The following is a 21,195-nucleotide window of genomic DNA, read 5'->3' as shown; positions in this document are numbered from 1 at the left end:
ACATTCCCTCAGAGCTGCTCCTCCTCATCCTCAGATTTCAATAGTGCTTCAGTGACTGTGCCTCCATGAATAACTGAAAATTTGAGCTCAGTAAATTAGAAGATATCAAGTATATGCACAGAAAGCACAATTTCACTATCTCATTAATAACTTACATTGCCTTCAGGTGCAGTAACTGTCACACAGCAAGCTCATTCTTCTGACACTTTATGGAGGCAGCCCAGAGTACTATTTACAAGATTCTTTTGAAGTAATTTGTTAAGTGTAATTCATCTCTGTAGACCTCCTCAAAGGCTTCCTATTGTTTTTTCACTGGAACACCACCACAGCGTCTCTCTTGTAATAACAAACCTGGGGTTTATGTTCTATATTGTATGCAGTTTTCTATTCTGCCTGAAGAAACTTTTTGCCACTGACAGCCTGGATCCATAGGCCTAGGAGTAACCCAGAGCCTCAGGAAGTCAAATATTTCCTTATTTTTCAGGATCCCATGGTCACCATGGAGACCTAAGCTATTACTAGCTCAATTTTGCATTTTTGTATGTCTGTTAAGAGCACCTTAAAAAACAAAGCAGTCACACCGGTATCCCAGCAGGACAAGAATTTGAAACCTCAGCTCAGAAAATGCAACCAGCAGCTGGTTCAATGCGAGAACTTATTCAACATTAACACACAGCTCATAGAGATCTGGGAGTGGGCAAACCTCCTCCTGCCTACACGCTGCTTTATGCAGGACTAAACCCAAGTTCTGTGTATTTGGAATCATTAAAAACAGCAGAGCAGGCATGGGAAAAGCAGAGCCTGTGTGAGAAAACAACTTTTTTTCAATTCCAGGATTTCAAAGCTGAGTTACTGGGAAGTACCTTTTCTCGACTACCTGCTAAGCACTCCCTCAAACACTCAACACTGCTCCTTTGTTCAGCTGCAGGAAATCACTACTGCAAACTTCCCAAACAAGCCAAGAACAGACATTCAGAAACCAGCAGTATAAACAAACAAATTAAGTTGCAGCACCCTGCCGACTTGGCCTTAGACTCTCAGAACAGTTAAACATATTAAGTTATATCTTCCAGCTCAAGGAATCAAACTCTTCTACAATAAAAACTTGCTTTGAGGGCGTTAGTTCCTTATTCATTCTGCTGGGCAGATACAGCACTGTATTATTCATTTGCAGTATAACACCCATGTTAGAGACCCTTAAAAACACCCAGACTTCATTTCCCTTCAGTGAGATACCAGCCACTGTGTACTGAACAGCTCATTTAAAGCTTTGCATGATAGAGAAGTACTACCAGGCAAAGCAGGTAACAAAAGGATGCTAGAACTGCAAAAGGTGTTGTCTAAATATCCTCTCTTTAGTTAACTCAGTCAGGATTTCTGCCTTCCACACATCACCAGAGCTTTTTTGCTGAACACAGGTTCCTTCTTAACAACCCCTTGCACTTCTAGACTGTGGGACTTGCACCAAGATCTGCATCCCACTTGAGTTTCATTTCTGCTGTTCCCAACACATCCACTACGGACCAGAGTCTGCCTAACAATGACCCAGATCTACCTGTGTACATCCTTCACCAAGCATGATAATGTTTTTTCATGCAAACAGCTCAGTTTAACCCCATTTTGCATCAGATGCACTGTGGAGAAAGAGCTGGTTTCGTGGCAGGAACAAGAACTCCAAGAGAGAAGCCCAGACTGGCCTGCCCTACTTGCCCCAACTCCTCCACCCCACGTGCAGCTGTTTCACCACCCAATGGTCACTCACACCACCCAAAACACAGAATTGTCTCCTACCCAGTCAAAGGCAGCACTCCAACAGCCACTGACAAGACAGCCATACTCCCCAGACAAACCTGATTATACAAATACTAGGCTTTCATTAGTTTATTACTTACAAAGAAGCATTTTCTTATTGCTTAGTTGAATATCCCATGAATGCTGACAGAAGAAAGCTTTTCTAATTCTAAGCTACTTGGAGATATCTAAAGTATGAATTGCTTCGATTCAAATGGCAACTCCTAACAAGCACAAGTATTTGAAGCATCTGTAGACTGACCAGGAAGAAACAAAACTTCTACTAAATACTTTCTTCTAGAAAGCCAAAAGGAAGACAAATTTCAAGTCTCCAGCACTCTGATTCACTCATCACTTGTCATGGGAGAGTTAGATATCTCAGAATACATGTAAAGAAAAATGTGCCAAATAAAAGGAAGCTAAATTACAGAGTTCTTACAGAACAACTCAAGTTCAGAAGGAACTAGCAAAACTACTGAAGACATCAGAACAAGTGTTGATACAAAATACAGCTATTCTGTAAGGTCTGTCTCTGTGATGACATGGCTGCTTTCTGCATCTGGTCATAATAACACAGAGTACTCGACAAGCAGTAATATAGTTCTGGTTAAAATAATAAGAGGTAAACACAAAGCAAGAAATTTGACATGAGTCAAATTAAAAGAAAAAAACCCCAAAAAACAAAAAGCAATTAGTCAGTACACACTACTAGAAACCTTCAGTCTTTACAAAGCTGTAACTAGAGTTTGCAGAAAAACATTTTAAAATGCTTTTCCCACTTTTCTTTCTATTCTATCATTTTCTGTCCTCATTCTACATTTCTTCCTTTGCTTCTCAAAGTCTTGTAAACAACTTCTAAAAGCAACTCCCCGCTTTATCTTCTCTTTCTACCCAAAACACAATTATCTGCAATCCCACCTTGTTTTTGCATCTTCCTCGGGGCAAAAATTGTATTTCACTCCTTGGCAGCTACAGAAAGATGAGCTGTACAAGAAAAGATACACTTTTTGGGTGGGTACCAAGACAGCACTGGTGCTTGATAGCAGATGTTTTGCAGGTACTTGGAATTTATCTGCTGTAGCCTCAGGCAGGATGAGAACTACACTACGTTTTCTAAGCAAGCCAGAAGTAAAGAATTGCTGTCCCTCCTTACAAGTGCCAGAAGCAAAGAAAAGCAAAAGCAACAAAACTTCCATTATTTAGGAACGCTTATTTCTAAAGGTTTAACTGGCACAACCTAAGACCACAATTAACAAAGGGATGGTTACAGAAATTTGCATGCTATCACAACACATGTGGACTAGTAACTAAATACTCTATTTTCAAGTATAGTAACATGAGACAAATGAAGGCAAAGAAATGCACAAATGGTTTAGGGGCTTTAGGGCCCTCTACAGCTACAAATCCTCCTAAAATCACCTTTGATCCTAAAGGCTCTGAAGTGTTACTATGTCAGATACACAAATGCCAAGACAGATCTTCTTTTTGCTTCAAAATCCATATGCAACAGCTGACTTCTTATTCCCAGTAAAAGCTACTTGTCACACAAATTATGAGGTAAAATCAACAACCTAATCAGATCTGACAAAAAGCGGGCCAAAAAAAATTGGAATTATGATGATAAGTATATGAAATATGGATTTGCATCTACCATCATTAATGATGAACCTCAATCTAAATACACATTTTGCCTTGAGATATTAGATAATGATAATATGAAGCCATCATGGTTAGCAAGTTATTTAAAAATTAAGCACCCAGCAAGGTGAGGACAAATCTTATACTCAATTTCTTCAAGTCTTGTGATATTCAATATAGTACTTAAAAAAACCCCAACCCCCTGAACTCAATGGCAAACCTTCAAAAGCCTTTTTAAAAGTTTCTTACTTTACAGCAGAAGAGAAAAAGACACATAGCATGAGAGACCATTTGGTCTTCCTACTGCAGCAAAAAATGGCTGAAATAATACATGGAAGACAATATGGCATTCCTTTGTCAGCAAATACTGCTGGAAAACTCACAGAAAACAGCTGAAGATTTGAGGAAAAAAGGATTAGAACAAATTATGCAGTGTGGGAGGTGTGCTACACTTTTGGCTGACCTTACAGATGTTTCTTACATGCCTCATGTTGGGGTATATTCTGAATTGTTCCCCCGGTGAAACACACTGGGAACTTCTCTTTTGTGAGCCACTCCAGGAATGATGTATTGGAGTAAACTCAACAGTAAATTATTTCTTTATTAGAAACAATGTTTTATTAAACTGTGCAAGTGTACACTTATGTGATTTTATCTGTAACCTTTACACTAGAACCCTTTTATTTTTTCATTGCATCATTCACAGACAAACCAACACAGCAACGCTGGAGGCAGGAGTGCACCAAGTGCTCAGGATGTCATGGATTATATAATTTTATAAAAATAAGAGCTTCCAGCAGTAGAATACCTTGTAACAAGATGGGGAGTGACCACAAAATTCCCACTCCCACAGTAAGCTTTGCTAGTTATGTTGTGGCAAAGGGCCTAACAGAGTTGTCACACCTAATGACACACCATGTGTTTTTCCCTACAAAGGCAACTGTTCAAAACTGCCTGTTCTTTTCTGTGCTGAAAAGGGGCTGTCTGCACTATCCTACTTACCAGATATTTTCAAATATATACACACCTAAGGTGTCCCTTCAAGGTGAAGGTGACAGGCTGTTTCAACAGGGAGCAAGAGGGTAACTGCTTTCCAGAAGAAACTCACTTTACAGAGACTGTTCTGAAAACAGATGTTTGCAAATCTGTCCACTGAAAAAACCTCCTATAAAGACCTCTGAAAGCTGTACATAATTTACAAAACTTTAAAATCTTTTTTAAAACCCCAACACTGTTTAAAAATCTTCCAAAGGAAGTACTTCAGGAAAAGAGAAGAATGCAACATCTTCCCATTAGTCTGCAAGAACTGATTGGCGTCAGGGAAGGCAGAAATTTAATAGAATGAATTCCAAGAAGAATCTCTGCATAATTAGTGTATGGGAGTGGAAAATTAGTATCATTATTCAGTAAGCACCAACAAGGCACTTCTTCCACTTGGATCTGTTGTTGGCAGGCATCTTATTTGGCTTGGAAAGTCATTAAAACCAAGTAATGAACTAAACTGAACCTAGAACCAACCCTTAAAATGGCTGTATACAAGTGATAAACCAACATTTAAAAAAAATTTTGAGAGGCACATTCAATTACATAGCTCTCACTAAATGATTCCTAAATGAAAGTAAAAAATGGATTTAGTTAAAAAATAAAACATATTCTATTTGTTTTCTTTTTTATTAATTTCTCATTGTTGTTTGTTCTGTAATGTGCATAACAATAGTTGAGTAGTATGTGTGCAAATTGATGAATAATATATATATACTTTGGTGTGTGTGCTCACAAATCTTTTACTGATAAGGGCGTGAGATCAAAAAAAAAACTTTCTAAACTATTGCCTTAAATAGGCAATAGTTTAGAGGTAGGCTGGCAATATTATCCCAGAGAAGTTAAGGCAATGGCTGATTACACTAAGATCCACATGGAAAACAGTGCTTTGTGTTCAGTAGTACTAAAGGATTTTTACCCCATACACAGATGGCATTTGTAATGCTTCAAAGTGCAATTTATCCCTGAAAAGGAATGATAATAGCACTGAGGCAGGAACACACAGTTCCCACACAGATATTCACCCATTACTGAGCCACTGTCACAGCCTGGCCTCACAGCTGCTGCTGCACTGGTGTGCTTGATTCCTCAGGCACACCCACCCTTCCTCCACCTGTGCTAACAACCCCCAGGTGCACAGCTGCTGCATAAGCAGCTCACCTCCACCACACACGTGTGCCACCATCAAGGTGCTCTTCTGCCTCATCTCTTCATCACCAAAGCCCTGCCATTCCCTTGGGACTGGTACTACAGAGTCAGCCAAAGCTCTGACATGAAAACCCTAAAAATACATTCTCTGCCTAGGACAGAGAGAGAATAGATTTTCACTCCCTCATACACCACCTGTGATCCATTTGAACTGACCCTTTACAGTTCCAGGTCTACTACATGCAAAGCCCTCACTCAAAACTCCTTACATCCCCTCCTCAATGGGTTTGTTCTGTATTAATCCACAGTCTGCTCTGCCCAAGCTCCCAAGGCAAAGTTAACTCCCCTTTCTTCACAGCTTCTGCTCTTCTGGACACACACCTACAACCATCAGCTGCTTTTAAGTCTCATTAGTACCACAGTGCAGCTGAGCAGACAACCCAGCAAACAGCCAGGCTTAGCTGCACCTTACTCACAGCTGCAAACACAGCCACCAATTATTTTTTTTATTAAAATAACCCAAATATTCCTCAGAGTTGGTACATACCACAACATCTTGGGTTCCTGCCTGGGGTCTGTACATCCTCAGCTATTGCAAAGAACATTTCCAAAGAGTACTTTAAACATCACAACAGAGTGATCTCATTTCCCACAGCCTTTGCATTTTTCAGCTGAAGCTGGACACTGATATCTTCCTCCCTGTACCAGTGCCCTCAGTGATACCCTGACCCAGGAGACACCACTGGTTCCTTTTGCTTGGCCCTGCATGCTGGCTGTGCAGCAATGACTCCCACTCAGCCCTTTCCCCAGGGAGCTCAGACACATCTTGTCAACAGATATGTCCTTATGCCACGACAAAAAGTAATCAAAGAAAATCTTGCAATCACCAATGACAAAGAATTACAAGAATTACAGAAATACAAGAATTACAGAAACTGCAAGCTACAGTAAACTGAAATATTCAGGTTAGACCTCCTGATTTCATTTATTCATACATTTATTCATAGACCCATTGCTAAATTTTGATTGTCGTGGTATCTAAACATACTCATTGGGTTTAAGGATGATGCCCATCAGCCCTACACCAGCATCACATTCCTGAGACCATCCCTCCTGCCATCACAGGTCTTCTCTCAAACATGCACCACCACTTCTGTCAGACACTGACAATCTGTCTTTCCTGCTGCTGTTCTGACTGCCAAGTGCCACTGTGCCATTTCCTGCTACACAGTACTTGGCACACATAAACTGAACTAAGGTAAAAGGTACTCACTGTAAATTACTTTAAGCCTAATTAATGTTTCCAGCTGAACAAATTCAAGCCAGCAATTTTTGGAACTGTTTCATGCTTATATTTATGTCAACTATACACAAAGTTTAAATCTCACATTCCAGAAAAATCAGAACTTTCCTGATAGTACAGAACATGACTGAAACCAAACCACAGGATAGGCTGGACTTGAGGTTGCTGAGACAGAGGGTTACTCACCACATTACAGCTAACAACTCTCAAGAAAAGTCAAGAGAGATCATTATATGAAAATAAACAATATGTAATAAGAAAAGGATTACACAACTGAAGACAATGCCATTGTTTAAGAGGTTCTCACACCACTACACCAAATACTTCAGCAAAAACCAAACTCTTCTACATATTAGAGCAACAAACCTACCACAGCTGGCAAATGTAAATTGTAATTCAACTCCAAAAAAAAAATCAGTCCATGTAGTACCATTGATTCTTTATCACCTCAATTGTTATTTACTGTGATTTAGAAGCCTGAGAGTCTGCTGCTTGTTCCTGGGTTATATGTCACTTTTCCACAAAAATAAGAAATCTCAACCTTACAAAAGTTGCCACAGACAAAGACACAAGGTTCATTTACAGTTCACTTCAGACCATACTTTCTTCCTGCTGCCTCAACACAGAAAGATGAGCTACCTACAGAGAATGAAAGGAAGGCAGTTTCAATGCCAGCCTGGCCCATCTTGGCAGGAAATCAACTGGAAGCTGCCAAGCAAAGGGACTACAAGTAAGTCAGCACAGTAATACTGTAAAGATATTTTAAGACAAGACTTACTGTTGTATAGTCACCCTCACCTTGTGAAGTCACTGCATTTTCTAGCTTTATGAAGATGCTTGAGTAAAAAGGTGCTGGAGCTTTGAGAATCGAGGGGGTGGATCTCTGGGGATGAAATTCCAGCTTGCAACTGGAAGTGGAAAATATCAAAATGTTATCACAATTGCTTCAAGTATGCAGGCTAATTCAAACTCAATTCCAAGATAAGCATGTGTGCACATAGCACACCCAGGGAAATGCTTCTCTGACTACTGTGAAATGGGTTTTCAGCAGCATTAGCAGGGACACCAAGCTACAAAATTCATTGTACACAGTTAAAACCTGGTGTTAAGACTAAGCACAGGGCTCCTTACCCCCTTCTCACACTCAAGCATCCCAGACTCACTCCAAAGGTGGAACTCCCCTGCTCTCAGGGACAAAAGGCACAACACTGAACACTGATCAGACCCAGGATTGCACCACATGCTGTGAATCAGCACTTACATGTCTAAGGAGCTCAGGCTACCTTCAAGGCATCCTTTGTGCAAAAGGAATAGACTGTTTAATCACAACAATAAAAATCAAGTATAAAGCAGCTTAAGACACAGCATGATGTCCATAATCATAATCTCATCCACTGAGTTGCAAAACCCTAGATTATTTTGCTTAACATAGCCTCTGGAAGCTGTAAGATAAACTACTCTGAAAAAACCTCTCTGCTTTATCATTTGCATCTCCTTTGCCCCAAATTTTTTGCAGTTCAATTTACTGTGTATTTTAATAACCATATGTAGCCAAAAGCAGAACCCTGGAAGCAACAACCTGCATTCTCCTTCAGGAATACCTGACACTGCAATTTCCACCTCCAATTGTCCCAACTGAAACACTGAAATCCAAGAGTAAACAAATGAAACATAACACTGCTTTATTCAGACAGCCTCCCTCCATGTGCAACAACACCCAACATTTTGCTTGCTGTTCTCAATTTGCATCAGCATTCTATTGTCTGTAGAAACATGCACAAGCAGACTTGCCAAAAATTTTAAAGATTCAAAAGCAGGGAGGAGAAAAGAATTTCTGAAAGCTGGTACAGTGGTCTGTAAAGACATTCACACTTGTTACCTAATTAGGGCCTGGTGCAAAGGCAGCATCTGGAAAACACTGCTTAACAAGGAACTCTTCATATTAAAAAAAATAATATCAAGATGTCTGTGTATTTGGCAGCTTATCAAAATCTCCAAAGGTCAGATAGGACTGGCAGTTGAGAATCAACTCAAATGGTGTTTTCAGTACCATATTGCTAAAATTATGGATTGTAGGGATACTTCAACAAATGGTATTGCTCATATTTCATGAGCATACAATATTGATAACCCAACAGTTATCTGACACTACAGTGCCACAAAAAGGAATGGAGGTGAGATGCTTAAACTCCTGTCTAGATGTGGTGACTAATTAAGCACTGCCATTTTTGCAAACCATCTAGACTGCATTTGCACAGGTTTAATAGATACAGATCATATAAGTAAGCCTATAAAGCAACAATCCAAATATTAATGCATCAGAACATCCTTGCTCTCCATCTGCACATCCTTGATGTGCAGTCAAATCTTTGTAGAAACAATACCAAATAAATGAAAGTTTTCACAGCAAAACTTCCAAGTCTCATGCAGTTCAAGCTCTTTCAAGCCCACTTCTTCCACTCCAAAATAAGACTGGGATTCTGCTGTAGTGGTGCTTTGTACTGATAGTTATATTTATAACTGCAGATGGATTTCCTAATATAAGTAGAATTCAGTCATTGCATTAGCTGGCAAATGATGAAAGAAGTCTAAGTAAAACTGTAAAACAAACCAAGCCCAGAGTAAAATGACTTAATCCTCTGCAGTTCAAATGCAAGTTCATCTTCCTCAATATTGTCTGCTTGTAACCAATCTGTCCATCACACACACCACAAAACCTCTCACCCTCTCAGGCACTACTACAGTGCAATGGCAATGTTTCAAATCAACCTAAATTAGGCTGTACCACATTCCATTACATGATATCATGCAACAGATGTTACTCCAAGAACACACAGGACAATTATTCAGGATAAACTCCTGTAATCTGAATGGTAAAATGAATGGGTATCCCATGAATTGGCTGTAGACTTTATCTTACTTTATACTGAGATTCAGAACTTGAATACCATTCAAGCTTGCCATAGTTAACCCACTTAGATTGGCAACCAGAAACAAGAAGTATTCTTATCTTACATAAGCTCAATAATTTTGTCACTAATAGATAAGCTAGAATTCCACTTAACCCTTTAGTCCTGCAGTGACCAGTGAGTTAAATGAGGCATTAGGAAACTCAAATGAAATGCACTTCCAAGAACCAAGAGACACTCCCCCTCCCTCCTCAGCTGTGTGATAACCTTGAATCTCCCTTGAAAATGTCACATTATGAAAATTAAAGCAGGAATGGTAGTTCAGCCAACTTAACTCTCATCTCAGTTAACTTGTCTAACAGCTGTTGTGTTGGAAGCATGGCTGACCAATATACCATAGAGATATGAAAGTTTTTCATATACTACAATTTGTAAGGTATTTTTGATTGACACTGGCAGCTTGCATTTCTACTTAAAAGACATTGCCATAAACATATAAATAAGTCACGTTTTACACAAGCAAGAGCAAGCTCAGAAATATGGTGCTTCTTTGTTTTTAAATCATAGGGACATTGTTCCATGGCCATTGGGCTCTTCTGAGAATGCAAAACTCCTCAATGCCTCTAAGTAACAGGCTTCCAAACCCAGAACTGCCTTGAAATTTAATATGGCTCAAACTTTGCCCCAAAATACAGGTCTACAAAATATACTTTAAAAATATTTGGAGGGAAGAGGACAATTGTTTAACCTGACAAGAGATTTTTTTCAACCAATGAACATTCCCACAACCTTCCTAACTAGACGTCATAGCAGCATTTTAGCACACAAAAAGTGAAGAAAAGGCTAAAATGAAATGTCTGGTCAGCAGAACAAAAGCGCCATGGGAGGTGAGCATAAAGGCATCAGAGGCCCCAGCTCTCAGTAAGGTGTCCCCACGCAGTGACACTGTGCCAGGCTCCACAGACACCCGAGGGCAAGGCTGCACACAGAGACAGAAACCTGCCAGGAGAGCATGGGAGAAACAGAGGGATCAGGGCACACAGAACTCCAGTACCTGCCAGGAGGGGACGGGAGAAACACAGGGATGGGGCACACGGGAGAACCCCAGTATGTGCTAGGAGGGCACAGGAGAAACACAGGGATGGGGGACACGGGAGAACCTCAGTATGAGCTAGGAGGGCAGGGGAGAAACAGAGGGACCAGGACACACAGAACCCCAGTACCTGCCAGGAGAGCACGGGAGAACCCCAGTACCTGCTAGGAGGGTACCGGGGCACACAGGAGAAGCCCAGGCGGGACGCGGACAGCCCCGCTGCGAGCACACAACGCCGCCTGGCACTCGGGGAGGTTCAGCGCTTCGCCCCGGACACGCAGGCTCACCGGGGCAGGCAGCCCCGAGCGCTGGAGCGCCGCACGGCCCAGGCCGGCCCGGAGCACAGCGGGGCTGCGGAGCAGCGCCCACCCACCCTGGGCTGCCTGCGCGGGGGCGGCCGCGTCCTTCCCTCCCGCCGGGATGGCCCCACGGGACCGCCCCGCTCCCCAAGCGAGCCTTCCACCGCTCCCGCGGGAAGATGCGGACACAGAGATGGATACAGATCCACGCATATGCAAACGCGGCAGGAGCGTCCTTGGGAGGTCGTCACTTCACCACGTATTGCGAAAAGGTTTTTTCTACATCGCGGTCGCCAATAGCGCCCAACAGCGAACAGCTCCGTTCCCCGGGCAAGCGCAGCTCCGAGCCGGCCACGCCACGCTCCCCCAGGCATGATGCGAGTGGCCGGCCGAGCCAGCACCTGCCTCCTATTCCAGCCCTCCACGGCACGGGGAAATCCCGAGAGACCGCTGTCTCCCGCTCATGCCGGCCCGGCTCCTGACGAGCGATAGGTGAGCCGAGGCCGCTCTCCCCTGCCGGGGCTCAGCCCGCACGGCACCGGGCCGGGCTGCTGCTGTCCCCCCTGGAACCGGCAACTTGTTGTGCAGGGAGCGCTGCCCGCGGGCTGCAGCGAGCCTGCCCGGGCGCTGCAGGGAGCGGCGGCTGCAGCCGCTCGGAGCAGCCCGCACCGAGAGCCCCGCGCAGCCGAGCGGCTCCGCGCTGCCGCCGCTCAGCCCCGCGCCGAGTCTTCCCCCTCTCGGCGGCTCCGCACAGACCACACGCTCCGTGCAATGTGCAACGGCGGGGCAGGACGAGGGTCCTCGCGGGCTCCTACCGGGAACGCTGTTACTGTGGCATTGCGGAGCGCCTGAGCCCCGCCGCGCTCTCGCTTCCTTCCTTCCTTCCTTCCTTCCCCCCGCTCCCGCCGGCTCCGCCGCCGCCGCCGCCCGCAGCCGCCGCCGCTGCGGACTCGAGGCGCAGACCCCCGGCGGGGAGGGCAGGAAGCGCGTCATCACTCCGGGCCGCTCCGCCGCCCTCCGCCCGGCCCGGCCCGCTCGGGGGACCCGCGGCTCGCGCCCTGCGCCCGGAGAGCGGCGGGAGCAGAGCCCGCCTCACCTGAGGGGCCGGAGCTCCCCCGGACCTGGGCCTGAGGGAGAGGCGCCTCCGCCGGCCGCAGCCCTCGCCCAGGCGGGGAGGTAGCGTCGTTCTTGCTCTGCCCGCCCGGCACCGCGGCGCCCAGGGCACGGCAGCTCCTCGGGGGAAGGAGGAGGAGGAAAGCCGGAGCAGCCTCTCGGGGAGGAGAGAGACCCCGCAGGGCCGGGCAGGGCAGGACCCAGCAGCAGCGGGGCATGAGGCGCCCCTGAGGCAGGGACGGAGCGGAGCGGGGAGAGGCGCGGGAGCAGCCCCGACCCCCGCCCAGCGCCCCGTGCCGAGCGCGTACGGTCACGGCATCCATTAGGGTGGAAAAGACCCCTGAGGTAATCGAGTTCCAGCTTAGGACCGATCAGCACCTTGTCAAACAGACCATAGCACTGAATGGTGTCGGACGCCTCTTGAACGTCTCTAGAGATGGTGACTGCACCACCTCCCTGGGCAGCCCGTTCCCATCTCTAATCACCGTCTATGTGAAGAAATTCCTCCTAATGTCCAACCGAAACCTCTCCTGGCATAGTTTAAAACTATGTCCTCTTCTCCTCTTACTGGTTATCTGAGAAAATAACCCGACCCCGCTGGCTGCAGCCTCCTTTGAGGGAACTGTGAAGTGATGAAGTCGCACCTGAGCCTCCTGCAGGCTGAACACGCTCAGCTGTTGCTCGCAGCACCTGTGCTCCAGACCTCTCCCCAGCACTGTTACCCTTCTCTGCACCCACTCCAGCTCCTCAATGTCCTCTCTGAATGAGGGGCACAGAACAGGACCCATCTCGAGGTGTGCAGGGCACAGCACAGGGCAGGAATCACAGCCCTTGTCCTGCTGGCCACACCGTTCCTGACACAGGCTGGGGTTCAGCACCAGCAACCGATGAACCGCTGTAGCAGCAAAGGAGACTCAGGGCTTCCCTCACGCAGCTTGTGTCATTTGAACAGTTCTAACACTGTTAGAGTCATGTAAATGCTTTTCATACCAATATATTCCTACAAACATGAGAAAGTAAATACCTACTCCAGCTTAGGTCCCTTACATGAATTAGTGCCATATATACTGGGGCCTCGGTAAAATTGCAACAGTTGAAAATCATGCAGTTAAAATAATTTCTCCTGATTTAGCTGAAGTACAGTCATTAGTAAATATTTTTACTTGTAACTAACTTAAAAGAGCTGCATCAGTATACAGCTGGTTTTGCCTTTCAGAGTAACCTTGCTCCAATAAATTAACCTTAAGACACTAAACTCACAATGCATGGTGACACAGTCCAACACAGCTACACAGCTTGGATCAATGCACTTGGTGGGCACGTTCAAGGCAGTCCAGAGATATAAAATCCAACCAGATTATTTTATACACCCGCCCTACAGAATTAAAACCATCACAATTTCAACAGGTTGTCTTTTCCTGACACCCCTAATAGTTACCCTGAGCTGTGCCAGCTTTATCAGACAAGAGGTGTCTGCTCTCTTAAAATAGAAGCTACACAGGATTTACCTCATAACTTGCCAATACTTGACAACATCATGAGTTTTAGAAATGAATTATTGTTATCATCTGTTACTAAAAAGATACTATCCAACCTGTTATTAAAAGAAGTGATAACTAAAGTATTTTTTTTGTGGTTTAGAAGTACTTTTGCACATGTAAGTTACCTGTGAACAGCCATAATATTTACATAAAGAGCAGTTTGGTATGTTTTGGTTTGTTGGCTTTTTTGTTTGGTTTGGGTGCTTTCCTGGCCTTTTACTACCATGATGATAAGCTTCCAACAATGTGGTTTTCCCTGGGTGGCATACAACTTAAACTTCCCTCTAAAAAAATAAATAATGATGCATTTCATTCTTCTCTTCATGCAGTATTATCCTATTTCCTGGCTGCAATACTGCATCAAGAGAAACTTCTTGTACAACGTGAGTATTCCTGATTGCATTATCTTTTTCTGCCTTCACTTTTAAACCTTTTCCTAACCTGTGTGTTCTCTCACATAGTAACATGCAAGGCCACAATTCCAGTCTCTGTTGCCCTTGTCATTTCTGTGTTCTGTTTCCTCTCAGCTCACAGGAGGGCTGTTTAAATCCCTGTGCTGCACTGACCTCCAAATAACTCCTTTGAAATGTCTGCAAAGAGATTTCAGCAGAATGTCAGTAAAATCCCAAAGAACAAAATTTCACTACAATGTGGAGTGCAATGTCAAGACCAGGCTCCACTGTGTCATTTCTGTGTCTTGTTCCTCCCCATACATCTCTGTGTCTGGACACATTCACTGTCTCCCTTTGTGCCAAACCAGCTTTTTTTTTTTTTTTCCTCCTTATGTTGTATCATATCAAATGCAAGGTGGTCTGAGCACACACCTGCATTCTACAGTAAGAATCCTTGATAAAACTAATGCAATAATAAATGAGGTATTCTGTCAATCTGTCATGTGAGGATTCAGCTTTTGTTATTTCACAATTCTAGGCTTATTTGTATTCAGAGAATACTTTGAAATTAAGGCATTCTATTGGACACCTGACTTCTAAAGTTGTTTTTTTCCTGCCATCCCAGCTATTCTAACACTTCATCTCTCCATCTTCTTATTACCAAACCCCAGAACTGTAGGGTAAGTATGTTTTATCAGAGAAAGAATTACAACAATCTAATGTCCTTCTTCACCGTGGGTAGGGTGTGTGAACATCAGGGTGTCTCCAGTGGTTTTCCTTTCCCACAGCTCAGGAGACAGACATTAAATGATCTCCCAAAAGAGTCATGAAGCACCCTCCCAAACTGCCCCTAAATGCTGTCATACTTGTCATACTTGTTCACAGCCCTCTGTTAATCCTGGTACTGCAACTGCTTTAAGCATTCTGGCCCTCAAAACATCCTGTGGAAGGAAGAGAGCAGCACTGGCATATTTACTGATGTTTGGGTGAACCAGTCTGGGTGCAATAAAGTACATTATAAACAATTTTCTCATCTGTCATGTCACATACATTTTAAATCACTGTCTCAGAACAAGTCCATTAAAATGTAGCCTAAATCATACCCAAGCCTGTAAACTAGATTCTCTGTGTGTGACAAGACAATTTTAATAATTACACTGGATAGCTTAGAAAGATATATTGAAGACATTTATGAAAGTGACCTTTATACAATAAGTCAGATTTCTCCTTGGTAAGTAATACTGAGCAAAGCCCAGCACTGCCAGTATCACTTTGGCATTGCAGGTGGGGATGGTGCTGAGAGATCTCAGAGCCCTCAGTGGCCCTGACCAACCTCACCTGGGGTCTCCATCCACACCCCCTGCCCACGTGCTCCAGGTGCTCAATATCAGAGCAGTCCTGAGCCTGGGGCTGCTTGGCTCTGCTTTATTCTCTAGAAATTTGGGTTCTTTGTTGAGCTTGTCTCTGTCCTGATTGCTGTCTTGTGACTCTTGTTTTTATACTGTAGGGTGGTTTCTGGGTTCTGTTGTTTTGCTTTGCTGGGTATGGTTTTGGTTGGGTTTTTGGTTTTTTTCATTCGTTAAAATCCTTGGACTAGGGAATATTGTAGTTTCTTGGTATAACTAATTCTAGTATTCTACCAGTCCTACCAGGAAGTTTCTGTGGGGACCCAGCCCCAGCCCAGGTTTGTGGTGCTAATTCAGAAGGGTTCTTTTTATTCTGCTCCTTCTACTTGGAATAAACAAGTGGGTTGTAATCGAGACTTTATATTATTGAAATTGTAACTTCATAGTCTGAATTTTTTTCTTTACTCTGTTTGACAACTATTTAGGTGTTCATAGAAAGAGTATTTCTTTGGGGTTTTGTATTCTTCTTTGATCATTATAACTTTATGCTTTTCAAAGTCCATTGCAGCCCTCTCCAGTGTCTTTTTAGCTTTAATAGTGAATCCAATTGGCTCTCTGGCTGATCTCTGATATTCTGATACTGAGCTGATTAATTTCTAATTGGTATTTGTATTTCAGCTTTTAATTTTCTGTTTGAGTCCTTCTTTACCAGCTGAGTTTATTGACAGTGGAGCACATCTGCAGATTATTGCCATCATTCTGGATTCTTTAGCCTGTTCCTCAGTACTCACAGGTATTTTTAACTGCAGTGCTTACTTCTGCTGGTTTGGTGTTTTCTTGATACCATGGTGCCTGGTATTGAGCAGTTCATGGGCTTTAGGAGGATTAAATCATCCTGAGGTTTATTGCTGTTCTGGCTTCACCAGAGCCATACCAATCTCCTCCTTGTGCAGCATCCCAAACCCTCCCTGAGCTGGGGGGCAGCAAACCCCCTGTGCTGCAGGTGGGCAGGGTATAGGGGAAGGAGGAGGGTCCTGGTTTTCTTCCCCATTGCTCTCCCCCACTGGAAGCTGCCAGGAACCCACCAGCAGTGTGAAATAGCTTGTGCCACATCTTGTGTCCAACATTCAGTGAAGGTTTAGTGTGTGTGTGAGAGGGAAGTGAATTTTTGGGTGACAATTTTGCTGATTGCCTGGTGTAAATATTGTCTTCCTTTTTGGCAACATCCACTTTATTCCATACCATTGCACTGTACAAAAACCACAGCATTACTGTGCTACCACAACCATGTTCTTAATTCACATGGGCCTCTTTATTCTTGTAATAATTGGACCTATGTGTAAATTTTTCACTGTTCCTGCTAAAGATCCAGTTCTGTAAGGAAGTAGGTCATTAGTAACAGGCATTCAGTATTGCTGAATCTTACTCTTCAGATTTGCACAGTAACTTTCAGAAATTATTTTATTAGAAAAAAAATTTCTTTGGATGTCAGTCCTTAAAAAAGATATTAAATGACTGAAGGGATCATGTCCCTCTCATCTTATGGTAGAGGATTATAGTATTCTCTGGAATATATAGCAGTTTAGCAGTCTTGTCATGATCTAACAATTTTTCCCAGCTCTACTAATTCTAGTTTTGATGAAAGGACAATGTATTGTCTGTTAAGGCAGGATCAGCTGATCTCAGAAAATTCATTTTTTATCTTTGTGGTTACAAAAATTCAATATGGAAAAGAAATTGTATTTCTCTTTTACGTGGGTTATATCTGCAGAAAATTTATCAGTTTTTTCTAAATGAGAAAATAAATGTACAGGGTTGACCTTATTGGTAAGGAGCACTAAAGACCAAGACTACAGAAAACAAAGAGGGTATTTTGGTACCTAAACTTCAAGGGAACAGCTACAAGAGAATGAAGGATCAGATTTTAATATAGATTGAGTTACCACAGAAAATGTCATTCCTGGCAAAGTTAATGGGACACAGGTTTGGTGGTGTGGGAGGTCAGGACACTGAGAACCAGAGTGGCATCCCTCATAATTGTGTCTGACACAGCACCTGCAGTGGCAGGGTCATAAATTGATCCTGTAGTCAAGGTGTCTATCTGCCCTTGAGCAGCCAGATTTTCTGGTTATTTGTATCATCAGAAAAATTGACTCCCTACCAGCAGTGTTTTCTGTCCCTCAGAAGACAACCCAAGTTGCCTTTTAGTTCTACAGCTCTGTGGCTTCTGATAAAGGCATTAACACTTCTGTTTGCAGCTGAGCTGCGTTCTGCTCTGATGAACACTTCCAGGTTTTCAAGAGTGCTGCCAGAAGGATCAGAAAATGAACATGAAGACTGTTGTTCACAAACCCACATCCATCTAGGTGATAATTCTCAATGTGAACAGTAAGTAATACAGAGTCTTTAATACAGGGATTCCTGAGTAGCAGTATATATGCTTTGCCAGGTTTGTTTTCAAAAACAAATTAGTATTGATTTCTAAAAGTCTGACCCTCTCTTGTTTTCTTGTCCATATCCAGAACATTGTTTGCTGTACAAATTACATGAAAATACTTTATTGCAGTTTTAAAAACAGAATTCAGCCTTCTAAATTGCTTGGCTATTACATGGTGTGATCCAAATTGGATGTGACTTGTATGGAATTACGCTGAACTTTTTGCTTTGTCTGAAATTCATATCATGCAGCAATAATGGGTACTTTTTCAATTGCCTGTATTTTCAGGATGCTGATAAAGCCCTGGAACAATGCCAGGTATTTTAGGAAATGCATTGCTGTTTCCCTGGATCACCAGATGTTACAATACATTAACTCTGTTTCTGGAATGAAGAGTAATTTTTATTGTATTTCGTTAACTAGGGTGATTCAGTGTTAGACAAAAATCTTTACCTTTAAAATGAGGGATGTTGTTAGCACCTTACCTAATACTACATTTTATCTAAATTATTTGTTTGAAGACATGTAACTGTTTCCTTTTCCTTGTATAATCTCTTTCAATGAATGGTAAGAACTGTGCCTCATTTTTATCAAGTTGTTCTATTGTTCAGAATTATTGGTTATTTATGATTTTTAGCAAAAAGTCTTTTAAAACAATGAAACACGGACTTGGAAGTATTTAAATGAATCCAACATGTGCATTGAATCTGTGTGGTACCAGAGGACAGAACTGTAGCTGACACAGAATTATTTCTTGTTGGAGTTTTGCCAAAGAAAAATTGGTGTCATTCTCACTATTCTTTATTGCAAGCCTCCTCTAATGTGTGTGTTTAATAAAACTAACATCTGGCCCATAGGGTACACATACAGCTCCATGTGTACCAGCAGTGGAACTCTTCCAAATCACTTTTTATTTGCAAACTTTTCACTCAAGCAAAGCCATCCTGAAGTATCTGCTTTGGGGCTGTGTGCTACTGCAGTGCTAATTTAGCCCTGCTTGGGTGAGGGTCCATGGTGAGGCAGAGTCCCCAGGCAGATGCAAAGGAGAGCTGCTTTCTTGCAAAACCCTGGCCTTTTAAAGCAGAGAGCCCATTATCAGCTTTAAAGTATAACAAACATGATTCAACCAACCACCATACACCACAACGAGAACACATGGTTAAATAACTTGGTTTTCTACCCCTTATTCAGCTGAGTCTCTTTCCCACAGTCCTTTCCTACTTAGCCACAGCAACAGGCCTGAGCCATGATTTTCCAAGGCCTTCCTTTTGTCAAGTTTTCCTTGTCAGTGACACGTGGGGTTTGAGGAGCTGAAGTATTAGATAAGCTTTGTTCCTTCCTGTGCTTCCCATTCAGTTGCTGCTCTCTTTATGGCCACACTGGGATTTCCATGGCATGGCCCCAGGCTTGTGCAGGCAGCCAGCACTGCTGTGTCTATTGATCTCCTCTGGAGAGCCAAGGAATGAAATCACAGGAAAATGGAGCTGTGTTTTGGGATGGTTACTTCTAAGATAAGGCATGTGGTGGGCCAGAGCACAGGAAGGCATTTGTCATCTGTGCTGTCAGGAAGCTGCTTACATGGATTTGTGCTTCTTCCTGGCTGTTCCTGGTGCTTTCCCTTGTCCTTGTCCCTTGATGTTTATCAGCTGGAGAGGGTGCTGCACTCAGGTGTGAGGTGAGCAGGAGGGTTCATGTGTACTGCACAGGCTTGAGATGATTCTGGCCTTTCCACAGCAAGGGGAAAGCCCTGCCAAGGGCTTCTGCTATAGCACTCACTGGCCTCAGTTTAAACTAGCTTTTCACACACCTGAGATTCTGCTTGGGTGTCTTTCTAGATATTTGTATTCTTGTTGGGGTGTCTTGGGTTTGTTTTTTTTAGTGAACCAAATCCTCAAACCTGCTCAAACAGTAGTAGCAATTGTTTTTCCCTGCTGAAATCAGTATATGTACATAAGCACAGGTTTCATGTGGTAGCAGTATATGTACATAAAAGCATAAGTTTTACGTGGTAGAAATATGCCAGTGCTTTTGTTCAATAGTATTTTACTGTATTGCTGACAAATAGTAAAATCTGAGGGGAAAAAATAAGAGAAGGGGGCAAAAGATAAGGGAACTTCTTCCTTGTAGTTGGTGGCAATGCTTTAAATAGCCTTGAGCTCTGAAAGGGATTGCAGTATGTGGGTAGAATTTTGCTCCATAAACAAAGTGGCTGCATAGAACTAGACAGTAACTTGGAGGATAAAAGGAGTTACCATAAAGAAGGCAGTAGATTTTTGAGAATCTGTCTTCTGCAGTAAAGTCTTAGGTCAGTTTACCCAATGCTATCTAAATGGGTGAAAAATGCAACATTATAAAAACCTGATGAAGCACATCAGCTTTTACAAGGTCTGTGTGGGAAGAGAAGAGCTGCTTCTGCCATTAAGTGGAGACTATAATTATACATAATTGATAATTCTGCATAATGTGTCTTAAAGGGTAAATGTGCAAGTGGAGTTCTTGTCTGGCAGTGCTGAGCAAGCATCCTCTACCTGTGTGCATGTTCTTTGTGCACATCAGGGTGGCCTGTGTTTAACTGATGTCTAGATATTGCAGCATTCTTGTTTGCAGAGGCATTTTCTAGACATTTGTGCAAGTGCTGTTATTTCTGCTTCCTGCTCTAATCAGAGCACATCATTTTGCTTATGCATATGAAACCAGGTTTATAAGAATAACAGTCTCAACCAAGTAATTAATAATTTCTGATTATGATTGGCAAGTTCATATATAATTGTCTTTTTAGCCATGGGAATAGCGAATTAATTTTCTTTCAGTAAAATGAAAAATTTGTACTCTTTGTATGAGGGCACGGACAGCACATAATTAATATAATATTCCATGTAATTTGTATTTCTATAAAAATAGATCAGTGCATCCTTTTGTGTCCTATGAATCCTTATCTTAGACTGTTTTGAAAGTAAGCTGCCTTTTCTGTGACTTCCTTGATAAATCTCTTAAGGTCTTTTGTTGATGTATTAAGTCAATAATGATTGAACAGTCTTTTTAAAATTATTACAGCAGTTATTAATGAGAACTGTACTAATTCAGGCATGCCTGAGCTCTGGGGGAAACATAAGTGCAACTGCCATGACTCTAGATTTTATGCT

At 42.8% G+C, this 21,195-nt stretch overlaps 1 protein-coding gene across 3 annotated transcripts in view; it reads right to left on the bottom strand.

Moving 5' to 3' along the window:
• The window catches only part of TLN2 (talin 2), a 142,900-nt gene extending 130,737 nt beyond the window's left edge, over positions 1-12,163 (bottom strand). For 2 of the 3 annotated variants that reach the window (XM_058033114.1, XM_058033116.1), the window contains exons 1-2: positions 12,039-12,163; positions 7,721-7,830 (exon numbers count right to left, since the gene is read on the bottom strand). The gene's annotated coding sequence lies outside the window, so the exon portion shown is untranslated. The remainder of the gene's footprint in view (positions 1-7,720; positions 7,831-12,038) is intronic. The other variant, XM_058033115.1, reaches the window with a different exon arrangement.
• Positions 12,164-21,195: the final 9,032 nt, after the last annotated feature.

This window comes from Melospiza georgiana, chromosome 13 (genome assembly GCF_028018845.1).
Source record: "Melospiza georgiana isolate bMelGeo1 chromosome 13, bMelGeo1.pri, whole genome shotgun sequence".
Lineage (NCBI taxonomy): Eukaryota > Metazoa > Chordata > Aves > Passeriformes > Passerellidae > Melospiza > Melospiza georgiana.
This window is presented reverse-complemented; position numbering and strand designations above follow the sequence as displayed.